Here is a 13,862-nt window from a genome sequence, read left to right as displayed (position 1 = left end):
TAGGCAGAAAAGCAGGCAGAGAGAGAGGGAAACCAGCTCCCTACTAAGCAGAGCGCCCAATGCGGGGCTTGATCCAAGGACCCCAAGACCATGACCCGAGCTGAAGGCAGAGGCTCAACCCACTGAGCCACCCAGGGGCCCCTCTAAATACCATTTCTTGAAGAAACATTCATACCCCACATGGAATTGTCTTGGTGCTCTTGTTAAAAATCAGTTGTCCAAGAATGTATGGGTTTATTTCTAAATTCTTTATTTATCTATTTTTATGCCAGTCCGTAGTTATTTTTAGTAACCAGAATGTCTATTTTCCAGTATAATGAATAACATGTTCTTTTATTCATGTAATCATTTATCAAATATTTTCTAAGCATATATGTCAATCACTATATAGAGTTTAGAGGGGAAAGGAAAATATTGTCATTTAGATTAGATCTAGGTATAGATAAGTTTCCTTGAATGTGTTTTCCTCAAATATAGGTTCCTGGGAATAGTTCCTTTTGATCTGCAAGCTTATGAACAAAAGAGACAAAAATATCTCTCTCACACATTCCCAACATACAATGATGGGACAGGCACAAAATAACTATGCTAGACACTGCCATTCACAAAGGGGAAAAACTGAAGAACACAAAAGTCACTGGTCAGTAGCAATACTAAAATCCAGCTGGACATATATTGTCAGTTCTTTGATCAGTCAGAGAGTCAGTCCTACTGTTTGGGAATGATTCACTATTATTCTTGGCTCTACCCTCTGTATTTTTGACCTTCTGATTTTCCATGAAGAATAGTTCACATCTGCAGCCAAGCAGTTTTCTCAGTCTGCTTTGCCCACGGAAATTTGGAGATCCAAAGATCTCTTCTCATTTTGTAGTATCTCTGCATCTTTTGGTCCAAATTGATTTAATTCTTTTAAAACACTTGTGGTTTTTTTTTTTAAAGAATCAATTTATAGGGGCTCCTGGGTGGCTCAGTGGTTTAAAGGTTCTGCCTTCAGCTCAGTCGTGATCCCAGGGTCCTGGGATCGAGCCCCACATTGGGCTCCTTGCTCAATAGGAAGCCTACTTTCTCTTCTCTCTCCCTGCCTGCCTCTCTGCCTACTTGTGATCTCTATCAAATAAATAAATAAAATCTTAAAAAAAAAAAAGAATCAATTTATAGTCCACTCCACTAAACTAAATCTATACCCAAAGATCTCTGAGATAAGCACTTCTCCTACTTTGGCCTTCTTAGTAAGAGAAAGATCCTGAAGGATTACACCTTTAAGAGTGTTCAAAGTCCTTTTTAGAGACAGCTTCAAGATCCTTAAAGGACCATTTGTCTGACTAAATTGCTTTTTTGAGGAATGACTTCAGATCTTTTTGAGATTATGAAAATGGATTTTATATTTTTTCCCTGGGTTTGATCTTTGCTGTGAAGCTTTTTCTTAATTGGCAATCTTGGAGAGCCTGGAAATGATAGTTTTATTTTCAAATTCAGTTCTTTATTTGGCTTATTTCTTTCTTCTCACATTTTACTATAAGCAAGAAGAAGCCAGGTGGCACCTCACTATTCTTCTAGAAAATCTCCTTAGCTAGATTACCCAGCTCATTAGGTATATTTTCTATTTTCTACTTCATCACAGGTTACAGTGTTGTAAAACATTTTGTCACTACATAATGAAGATCCTCTTTCTCCAATTTCCAGTAAGATTTTCCTTATTGTGCTTTAAGCTCGCTCTGAGAGTCCTCTTGAGGGCCATTAGACTCCTCTGTCAGTACCTTCAAGCCCCATTCACATTTCATCTACTGTTCCAAAGTCCCATATTCTCAGGGTTTTGTTATGGCAATACCCTACTCCTGGGTACAAAACCTTCTTTCAGATGCTATGACTGCAATATAAATTTATCCCAAAACTTGGTGGATTAGAAATAAGTCAATCAGAGAAAGAGAATTATCCTATAATCTCTCTGATATAAGGAATTTGAGAGGAAGGGCAGGGGATTGTGCAGGGTAAGAAAGGAAAAAATGAAACAAGATGTGATCAGGAGGGAGACAAACCATAAGAGACTCTTAATCTCATGAACAAACTGAGGGTTGGTGGGGATGATGGGGGAAGGATGGGGTGGCTGGGTATGGACACTGGGGAGGGTATGTACTATGGTGAGTGCTGTGAACTGTGTAAGCCTGATGATTCACAGACCTGTTCCCCTGAAGCAAATAATATATTATATGTTAATAAAACACACACACACACATACACACACACAAAATAGGGGGAAAACTTGGTGGCTTAAAGCAATGGTTTCTTATGTTCATGGATTCTGTGGGTCAGAAAATTTTGTGGAATAATTTTTGTCTGCTTCATAATATTTATAAGATTTGAAGGTTGAGGACTGGAATCATCTGAAGTCTCACCATTCACATGTCTGGCAGTTGATATATATAAACCATTCACTAGGGACCTCAGGCCCTCTCCATGTAGTCTCTTTGGGCAAATTTCAGTTTTCTCGTAACTTGGTAGCTGACTTCTAAGTGAGAGAATCTTGAAAAAGACAGAGCTAGATGATAGCTGAATTGCTTTTCATGATCTAAGCCTGGAAGTCACCCAATGTTACTTCTGCCTTATTCTATTAGTTAAAATATTCACAAGATCCCCTCAAGTTCAAAACTCCACTTCTTGAAGAACTATGAGAAGTATATGAGACGAGAAATAATGTTATGGCTATTTCGGAAAACAGGCAAAACTTTAAAAAGTACTCTTTTTATAGATCTCTTACATACTCTACCTCAGGCTCTGCTCTAGGGAGCTCGACTATATTAGTTTCAGGGGCTGGTGTAACAAAGTACCAATGAATTGGGGGATAGAAATGAGATAAATTTATTGTTTCATAGTTCTGGAGGCTAGAAGTTCAAGACCAAGGTATTGATAGTGTTGGTTCCTTCTCAGAGCTGTGAGGAAGAATGCCCATGCCTTTCCCCTAGCTTCTGATGGTTTGCTGGCAATCTTTAATGTTCCTTGGATTGTAGATGCGATCACTTCAATCTCTGCCTTCATCTCCACATGGCATTCTCCCTGGGTGCATGTCTCTGTGTCCAATTTTCTTTTTTTTTAAAGACACCAATATTGGATTAGATATCCTCTTACTAAAGACATCATCTAAAAGACATCATCTTACTAATTACATCTACAATGACTCTATTTCCAAATAAGGTCACATTCTGAGGTGCTGGGGTTAGGACCTCAAAAAATTAATTAAACAATTAAACTGAACAAATAAACCCATAAGACTGACCTAAGACAAAAGAGTATGTACATTACAGTATTTATTATAAAGAATATCTGAAGTAATGCATTGGAAGTTCCTGGTATTGATTAAAAGATTAGTAAATGTTAGTCAACATTATTTATCTTTGGATCCAGAGAGACTAGCCTATCACCTAGTGAGCAAATAGTAAACATCTTTGGGTTTGGTCTGTTGGGCATTCATTCCATCTTTTTCTGCAAGAACACCTTGAAGCAATTCCCTTGAGATTCTTGGTGAGACAATCATTCAGAATGTCCTCCCCTCTCTTGAACAAAATGTGAGTGGTTGAATGACCCAAGAATGCCATTCAGACTCTCTCCCAAACACTAAATCTCAAGTAGGATAACAAAGGGATAGAAAATGGCTATGATCACTTATCCTAACAATACTGCCACAAAAAGGACTGACCATTAGTTCCTGTCACTTGGATACTTAGAGCTACTGTGATTTCTGTTCTTTTCACAGCCTGGGGATTAGTTTTTCCTTTAACTCTTTGTGTTACTCCACAGCCTTAAACACATTTCTTGTTTTTGCTTAAGATAGCTAGAGTTTCTTTTGTTTATGGAGAAATTGAAATAGAAATTGATTCCTGAAAACACCTCTTATAACTGACACCTAGAATGACAATGTGAAGTTGGAAGGGTCATGGTGAGACAGGACACATCGTAGATTTCCCCGTCTCTGGCTGGAAAGATGGCTAGTTTCATGAGCATATTTTATCTGGAGACTCAGGCAATGTGTCTACCCAGGCTGGAGATTTAGGAGAGTCAGTAGAAAAATGTCATCTGGTTAGATCAGTTTGGATATTTTTTTCAGCCTGGAATGAGTTACTATAAGTAAGAGACTACTGGCTCATCAGAAAGCATAGAGGACAGAAACTGTTAAGGAAAGCCCCTTATATCTATAGCCTATGATCAAAGAGAGTTAGTGGCCAGATAATCTTGAGCTTTGCTCACATGGCAAAGCTGAAGTCTCTTCCCCAAGATAAAGTTAGTAGAAGCAAAGCCCAGGATACTGAAAACTTAAAAGAAAATAAAAAGGGTCCCAAGGAAAGCACCATTAAGTATCTTTTTCTGGGTATTCATTGCCTGATGAAGTCTCCACTTAGCCCCACTTTAGAACCCAACCACTGACATACATGGGATAAGGGAGAACAGATTGGTTCCATCTCTCTAACTCAAGCTGCTACTTGTTTTTGCCCCTGAGCAAATGTCCAAAATGGAGGCATTATAGGTGAGGGCTAGAGATAAGGGCATAGATTTAAGGCCTGTTGTTGTGAGAGAGGACATCTTCTCTGTTGGATATATATGGAAAACCTACCAGATTTCTAAATAAACTGTATTCTTAGACAAATGATTAGCAATCCAAGGCAGTCTCCAGGCCCCTGAACTCTTTCCTATAGCCCTCACAGATGAGTCCTCCCCATTGTCCTTGCCAGATGTGACCACATTGGACACTGCACATTGGCTCCACTACCAGAAGAGAAAGGCAGAATTAGCCACTTTGACTACCCACAGTTTTCACTCCATCACTGAAGCAGGGAGAGTTTCTGTAACTGGAAAGCAGGATGTGATCAATGCCGTTAGACAGTGGCCATTCGAAGCTAATTCTTCTTCCCTTTTCTATGTGGGACTTTTTTTTTTTTTTTTAAATTAATGTGCAGCCTGACCTCTTTGCACCATTGTAGCTTAAGTTAAATTTGTCATTTGGCAAAGTTATAAGCAGGAGATATCCTGGACCAACGCAACAGTAATGAACAGCATTAGTGAGGGTTCTACAGAGAAACAGAACTGGTAGGATATATAGAGATATATAGAAAGAGATTTATTATGAGGCACTAGCTTATGTGCCTATGCAGGCGGAGAATCCCAAGATCTACTGTCCGCAAACTGGAGGCCCGGGAAAGCCAGTGGTGTAGTTCTAGTCCAAGTTCAAGGTCTGAGAATCAATGGTTTAAGTCCCAATCCAAGTCCAAAGGCCCAAGAATCCAGAGCACTGAAGTCCAAGAACAGAAGATTTTGCATGTCTCAGCTCAAGCAGAGAAAGCAAATTCACTCCTCCCTGCCTTTTTATTTTGTTCAAGCCCTCAGTGTATTTGCTGATGCCCACGTGCACTGGTAGGGGAAATCTTCTTTACTCAGTCAACTGATTCAAATGCTAATCTGTTCCAGAAACACACTCACAGACACATCTAGAAATAAGGTTTTATCAGCTATCTGGATATTCCTCAGCCGGGTCAAATTGACACATATAATTAACCATCAAATGCACATTGCTGAGAGCTCCTGGAGGCTGGATCCAATAAGTGACATAGAGTCCAGGAAGGGAGTTTTGGGGTGTACATGGAAGAGTTGCACTATCGTGTACTGGAACACTTATGACATTGTAGGATGAGAGGAAGAGTGTGTGTTTATGGATATTGAACTATCAGGAAGAGTATAGCAGAAAACTATTGTTTTTGCCTGCCCAGCATTCCAATTTTCCTTCATAAAACATGTCTTCCCCCAGGCTTGAGCCAAATAGTTCTAAAAGAGCTGAACCTATCCTTCCCAGCTCAGCTGGCATGTAACCCAGACCTGATGTGTTAATTTATTCCATCTCTCTGGCTCAATGAGTAATTCAGGAAAGTTCATGTGATCCAAGTCAGATCAATAGAGTCAGCCACAGATTTTGATGGAATCATTGGGAAAGAGACATACTTTCTACACAGGGACTGGTTGGCTGATAGAAGGTAAATTTGCAGCTCTCGGAACCAGCATGCCATCTTTGTGGAGAGAAGGGTGCTTGAGCAGAGGAAAGCAGAAAGAAAAGCTCTTATAAGTCTCCTTTGCTTAACCTTTTAGTGTGGTGGACATTTGTCTGGAGCCCAGCATCTTATAAACACTCTCCCTTTTATTAGGGAGTTTCCTTCCTCCCCAAATTAAAAGTTAGAAATCATGCTTCCCTGGCTCCCTTGTCCCTGAGCACAAGCATGTGATCCAGGCCTCAACAGACACTCTTGTGAAACCCTCTTCGAGAAGAGGCTAATGTGAGAAAAAAATGCCATGTGGCATTTTTACCAGTGAGAGGGACAGTGCTGCCACTTGGCCTTCAGGCGCAACACTGCTGAGTTTCTGCTAACAGAGCTAGCAATAGTACCTCCATTGGTGTTGGGAGGGGGTAGTGGAGAGAGTAGCCATGTCCCAGGCTAGCTCTGATGCCTGCTTTGGGTGGTGTCCTGGATGTTCAGCCTGGAGGCCGGCTCTCTAGTCCTCTTGGCAATTCTGTGACCTACCAAATATCCTTTGACAAAAAAAAAAAATTTTTTTTTTCATTTAACCAATCAATTAAGATTTGTCATTTCCAACTAAAAATTCCTGATAATTATATAACAATGAACAAAAATCTGTATATAGAGACGGATTAATGAATGGCAATTCTGGGAGGTAGGCATTATTATTCCTATTGCATAGATGAAAAATAGCCCTAGTAGTATTAAGTACATACTGCCCAAGGTCATACAGCCAGTAAGTCCTGAAGCAGAGATTTTCATTCTAGTCTCTCTGTTTTCTTAATCTCCAAAGTTCACGTTTTTGGGGGACATGGCATTTATTTTTTTTTTTAATTTTTTTTATTTGACACAGAGAGATCACAAGTAAGGAGAGAGGCAGGCAGAGAGAGAGGGGGGAAGCAGGCTCTCCGCTGAGCAAAGAGCCCGTATGGGGCTTGATCCCAGGACCCTGAGATCATGACCTGAGCTGAAGGCAGAGGCTTAACCCTCTGAGCCACCCAGGTGCCCCGGGACATGGCATTTAAACATGCTTTCAGAAATAATCTTGTGATGGAGAATAGATTGACTTGCTTAGAACTCATCCCAATCTCCTTCTACTATGCCTTCCCATATTATAGAGGCTGGAAAACTAAAACTGACATTTCCAGTACTCATTTGCAACTAGGAATATGACTGAGCCTCCACCAATTAAGTGTACTTATGTGAAAACAGAATTTAGAACTAAATCAAGAAGGAGGGAAGGTAGGCCTTCATCTTGATGGTGCAAATCAGGTACATAAGGTTTGGGGCCAACAACTGAGGCTGCCACTTTCTGATTCCTGAATTGGCAGAGGTAGTAAGACCTTGAAGGTGGCAGGTGACACATGGGTTTCTTGATTCCCCAGCTTCCGGAATGTTGTAGAGACAGTTCTCTAGATAGGTCAGCTCTGTGGTAGTCTTCTGGAAGTCATTCCTTAAAGCCTAGCCTAGAGCCTATTCCTCTAGCCCTTCTAATTGTGAGCACCCAATTCCTTGCATCCAATCCTTTTCCGTTTAATTACTACACTGGCCCCTATTACCTGCTTCTGACTCCTATCTAATACAAGCACATATAGAAGTCAAGTACAACATAACCAAGCAGCACTACATAGAGATTCTCATCTTTTCATAGAGTCACAACTATAGGGGGAAAAATACGTATTCAAGGTGAACTGATACACTGAAATAAAAAGTACCATGGCCTTTCCAATCTTGCAATACTTGCATCTCAAAAAACTGAGTTTATCAGTCAAGACACAGGAAGGCAACAGATGGTTCATTCAAACTTGAAAAAGACCAATTTTTAAAGATATGCACAGAGCATAGAGAACCACAGGGTTATGCACTGCCCCTAGACCTGAGGTAGCAAGAGGAAAGAGTCTGTTATAGACTGAATGTTTGTGGTTCCCCCAAATTAACAGTGTTGAAATTCTAATGCCCAATATGAAGATATTAGAGGATGGGGCCTTTGGGAATCAATTAGGTCATGAGGGCAAAGCCCTCAGGAATGGAATTGGTGCCCTTATAAAAGAGATCCCAGAGAGCTCTCTTGCCCTTTTTCTATCACATAAGGGTATGGCAAGAAGTCAGCATTCTACAGCCAGGGAGTGGGTTCTTACCCAACACCAAATCTGTCAGCGCCCTAATCCCAGACTTCCACCCCCAGACCTGGAAGAAATAAGTTTCTTTTGCTTATAAGCCACCTAGTCTATGCCATTTTGCTACTGCAGCCCAAACAGACTAGGAGTTACGTAGACAGGATGCCTTCCAGGAGCTGCGGCCTTTGGTTGAGGCATGAAGCTAGCACACAGCAACCTCACAGGCGGGGATCAGGGAGGGGACAACCTCACACTCTGCCCACCTTCCATTTTCCTGCCCATTCACTGAATCTGCCTGGAAGTCAGGCGACAAGAGCCTGTGTTGTAGCCCTCACAAGACAACCTTCCATGGTGGTGAACAATGGAGAGTCCATCTGAGGAAAGTCTATCCAAATGAGAGATGTCCAGCACAGCAGACAAAAAATCGGCAACACCGAGTGCAGTAAAAGATCATGAAGATTGTGGGTTCAGAGAGTTTCGGAGCTACTGAATTTTTTAATGTTCACAGGTTGAGTGGATTGTTTCTTTTTAAAGAAGGTCAATATAATCTGCTCTATGTGATTTGAGGGCATTTTACTCTGGTCCACGCGTACTGTCATACAGTGTGAGAAGTGGAAGTCACCTTGGAAATCTTGATGAACATTTCTTATTTCATAGATGACGAAACTCAGACTTAAAGAAACAACATAAATTCCTCCAAAGTCGCATGGCCAGAAACTTGCAGAACCGGACGACGTACCCAAATCTAATGATGCAGGGCTTCTTCTCCTTTCTGCAGCTAAAAATCCTTGCTGGACACGAGTTATGCGTGGGACAAAGTGCCAGACTGTGATGTGGCTACAGTCTTAGTCTTGAGCATCCCTCTCCCTTGGTTTTATTTTTCTCTTCATTTTGAACATATACCTGAAAGGCTGAATTTCAAAGACTCTTCTCCTAAAAATAACTAAAAGATATGCAGGAGGGAATTAGCATAATGTATTTTATCTATAATTTACAGTGTGTAATCTAGAAATGTGCAACAAAGCAATGTAGTAGTGCAGAGAAAATTCCCCAGGGATATTTGGTTCCATTTAAAAACACCTCAGTATGGAGGGATGTGGGAGCAGCAGGCTGTGACACACTTCCATCAGGGCAAAATGTTATTCTAGTGATTCACAGCAAGAGGCCTGACAAACACTTTGAGTCGATATAAAGGTTCTTGCCATCAGGATAAAATGAGAATTGCAGTGGGTGGTCCCATTCTAGCTTCATGTCTCCTTCTACTTCTGTCCTGGCTTAGGTGGTTGCCCTGGAAACAGTAGGGTGGCAAACAAAACCATTTGGAACAACTTTTCGGAAGCCTTGCGAATGAGGCCTAATTTTTATTTGCTGCTGTCTTTTTTCTCTTCCTAAAGGGTGACTTTTCCAAGTCTATCATTCCCTGAGAGGGTGTGCTCTTTGGACTACCTTGGAAGTTGATTCACTCTGAAGTCTCTGGCAAGGTCCGGTTGGAGGGCTGGCCAGGGTTTGGCAGATAGCAAGGGAAGGGGGCTTTATTTCTCATTATTTAGCTTTGGATCCCAACACAGATGGTCCTGATCTCTTCCTCCCCCACCTAAGAATTTTTCTAAAATGACACCCAAGTTTTTCTTGGCAGAAATTATAATTCCTGGCAAACAGTTCACTGCAGCTCTAATTATGATGACAGCTTTAATGGAGAAGATAATCATATTAAATGGTTCTTATTCAGTTCCATGTGATGAATTAGTGATTACCATGAAATGTGTTAAGCAGCCAAAAGTCAGGGGAAGGGATGATGTACTGAGTTACAAGTTGAGGTCTGAGGGATTCCAAAACTTGTGGGAGGTAGGACAAAATGACCTTTAAAGAGGAGATGCTGATTTTAATGTCTCTTGTGGCTCATATACCAAGTAAGGAACCCCCTTTTCTTGATGTGTCTGTTAAAGAAAAAAAATATTCTGACACATGTTAAAATGGTAAAGGAGACTATATTCAAGACTATTGCAATTGGGGCTGACTCTATTGCAATAGGAGAGAGATCAGACCCAACTTCCAATACAAAAAAGACAAGCATGCAGAGTTGGGGGTCAGTGGATGGAAAACTACTGACAAGAGACTTCAAGAGCACTGGGATTCTTTTTTAAGAGGATTCCTGCAAAAGGCTGGGCATGGATTTAAACATCAATGGTGAGGGATGAGGGACTTGACCAAACACGGGGTAAGGGGAGGTGATTAGATATCAATGCTGGGGGTACTCTTGATAAACTTACTTAGCAGGATTCTTATTAAAACTGGACTGGGCATGCCAAAGAAGGACACAGCCAAGACTGAGGCCTGAGAATCTTTGTCAGCCACTCCTCCTAATCAAGAAAATAGAGACATTTTAAGTTCAATTTAAGTTCATCTCTTGCTCAGTCTCCTTTTGTTATTAAGGACCAGCTGAACCATATGTTAGGACTTGGGAGTAGAGGGTATTTACTGGAGAGTACAAATAATCAGGCATTAAATGTGAGAAATTTGTATGAAAATAAAAAGAAAAATAAAGATTAAGGTTGAAGCAGACTGTAAGCCCAGTTTCTGAGTTCAGAGGGTGACCAGTTGAGATTTCTAGATGCTGGGCTTGAAGCATCTTTAGGTGGTGAAGTGAGGAAATGGGGGTGATCTGGTAGATTTCCTAGGCTGCAGTCTGAATGTCTTCAGTGATGGTATAATATCAGGGTCATGGTTATTTTCTAGAGCAGAGCAAGGAAGATGTGGCTCTTGCCGTAAACCTTCTGATTGGCCTACACAGCAGCAGCTCCAGGCTTAAAGGTCACCCATCATCCAGCATCAGCTTGCAGGACAACCTAGGATCCCAATAAGGATTCAGGCAGTTGAGTTCTCAGTGACACTGAGTTAGGAAGGTGGGAGAAAAATTGGAAACATTCATTTGGACAGTTGTATAACCAGATATTGGAGAAAATTAGGAGAACTGACCATTTGGGAGGGACTGACCAAATGTGCATGTTGGCAGGACTCAGTCCAATCTGTAAGCATATAACAAAACCTCAAAGACATTGACCAGGACTAGAGGCTGACAGTCCTTAAAGGTGTACTATAGTTTTTCATTGCAGCATGAAATTTCTCTCTATACTCATCCTTTTTTTCACCAAAGTTAACCAAAGTAAGATTATTTTTGTCTACAAAATGGGTCTGGTCACGTTAGATTTGGCCTATTATTTACACAAGTGCAGCAAGATTAGTAACTGACCACACAGACCTTTGAAACTTTGCTTTGCTGGCACTTCTCATAAGGAAACTCAAGTTAGACTTTTAAAAGCCTCTCAAGGCTAGGAAGACAAGCCAAGAATTTGCCAGCAGATTTCACTTGCAGGATCTATAGATCTGGGCAAATTTCTCTGTGCTCTAAGTCCCCAAAATATGCTAAGTTTCCTGGGCCTGCCAGTAAGTGACCTTCCTTACTCACCTACAAGGCTGGGAACCCTATAAGCCCTACCAGCCCAGTTTTCCCAAAAGGGCTTTGTAAGCATTAGCTCCATAAAGTCAATCCTAGTTCCTTGGAACTATTTGGTTATAATTGATTCTATGCACATCAGTCTTAAACATGACATTCCACTCAAAGCCTCAGTTATATAACTAATGTTTCCAGTTATGTCCTTTTCAAGGAGGAGAGGTTCTTATTGAACTTATGCAAATAATTATATCACCATGAAGATAAGAATACTCAGTAAGAGTTTCTGAATTCTGGAGGAATCAGGCAGGGAGAAAAGATAAATGTTTCATTTCTATTTACAAAAAGTGTTATCTACTAAATTGTTGTGAGCTATAACTTAAAAGAAAAGGAAAAGGGATTCCTTAAATCCAGCAACAATCTTCCAAGTAAAACCATAATTATTCTTTAGCAGTTCATTCAGTTTTATGTAATTAATTGTTGTTCTGCCTCATCTTGGATTAGTAGTTTTATGAACCCTTCAGCTTTTCCACCAAAGTTCTAGGCTGCTTTCTCTGTCAAATGGCATGGTTTTAAAGTAATTTAAGCAATGCCATCAGAAGCCTAATCCCAGAGACCTCTCCTAGTCCTTTCCATGGGCCTCTTTCCATTCCTTTTTGTTGAAGATAAAGCACTCTGGCTCACAGCTAATTGCAAGTGCTTTTAGAGAGGAATCAGAGTAAAACAAAAACTGTCTATTAATGACAAAAGATTTTAAAATGTTAAAGATTTGAGGAGAATTCATCATAAAAAGGATGCAACTGACAAGGGAATTTATTCCTAGGGTGTGGAACATTTAAAGTGGTAACTAGAATTATCACTGGTAACATTATACCAGAACATATCATGGACACTGAGGATATTGACAAACTTCATGCAATTTCTGAAATGTTTGTGCTCGCTTTGGCAGCACATATACTGAAATGTTTGTATTAGTAATATTTTATCCATACAAATAAGACCTAGAGAAGGTTAAAGTATCTTTCATATACCAGCATCCTGTAACAGTCTAGCAAATTTTATGAATATTCCATCTCACAATTTTTTAAGTCTATCCTTCCTGATAGTACTTTTCATTGTGTCAAAAAGATATATAAAGATGTCAAATATAGTTAGCCTCCCTCTATCATATATAAATAAGAGGCCAAATGTATATAAACTTAAACTTGTGCTTAGTAATCTAATGTTTAATAGTTTCTCTTAGAAATTATCTCAAAATTTAATGAATATTTTCATATCATCTATCTAAGGTTGGAAGTTACAAAAAAGATTTTGGAAATTGTTTATAGGCAAATATATCATAACATTAAACAAAGCTCGCCTTCATCTCAAGTCATTTCCTTGTTAACTATTTTTTACAGCACACAAATGTTAGGCATATATGAGAAAGGAAGGAAGGAAGGAAAGAAGGAAGGAAGGAAGGAATAAATCAGAAAAGCAAAGAACTCTAAAAATGGTTAAATAGCAAATGTACACTAGTATTACACTTAATACTGATAACTCAGAAGACAGAGCTCTTCTTATTAAACAATATTAAATTAGTTTTATCACCAAAGAGTTTCCCAAACCATACAAACTTGAAAAGCATTTGGGTTAGTTTCTATATTTCTGAGAGATTTAGGGATATTTAATTTATATAAGCACTTATTTATCTTTAAGCTAATTTATGAAACTCCTTCACAAGATTTTATAAATTTTTTTGGTAATCCCATCTAGACATGGAAAAATATCACATATATATAACATACATATACAAACACAACTATATAATCATATAGACAGATGCAAATAGAAACCTCATTGCTTTCATTCTAAAATTGTACCCATGAGGGACACTTGGGTGGCTCAGTTGGTTAAGCCTCTACCTTTGGCTCAGGTCATGATCCCAGGATCCTGGGATCAAGCCCCAAATCAGGCCCCTTGCTCAGCCAGGAGCCTGCTTCTCCCTCTACCTGCCGCAGTCTCTGCTTGTGCTCTCTCTCTTCTTTACAAATAAATAAATAAATAAAATCTTGGAAAACAAATAAAATTGTAACCATGAGTCAGGTAAACATAGCAATAAAAAACTAATTGGTTTATATAAAATAATTGGCTCTTGTTTTTGTTCCACTTTATATTTTTATCCCAAATTCTGTTTCTGACAGATGGAACAAGTTAAGGTTACCTGCTCAATTGACAGTTAATGCTTTTTAATCCATATTT

Source organism: Neovison vison, chromosome 13 (assembly GCF_020171115.1).
Source record: "Neovison vison isolate M4711 chromosome 13, ASM_NN_V1, whole genome shotgun sequence".
Taxonomy (NCBI): Eukaryota; Metazoa; Chordata; class Mammalia; order Carnivora; family Mustelidae; genus Neogale; species Neogale vison.
The sequence above is the reverse complement of the archived record's forward strand: the minus strand, read 5'-3'. Positions refer to the sequence as shown.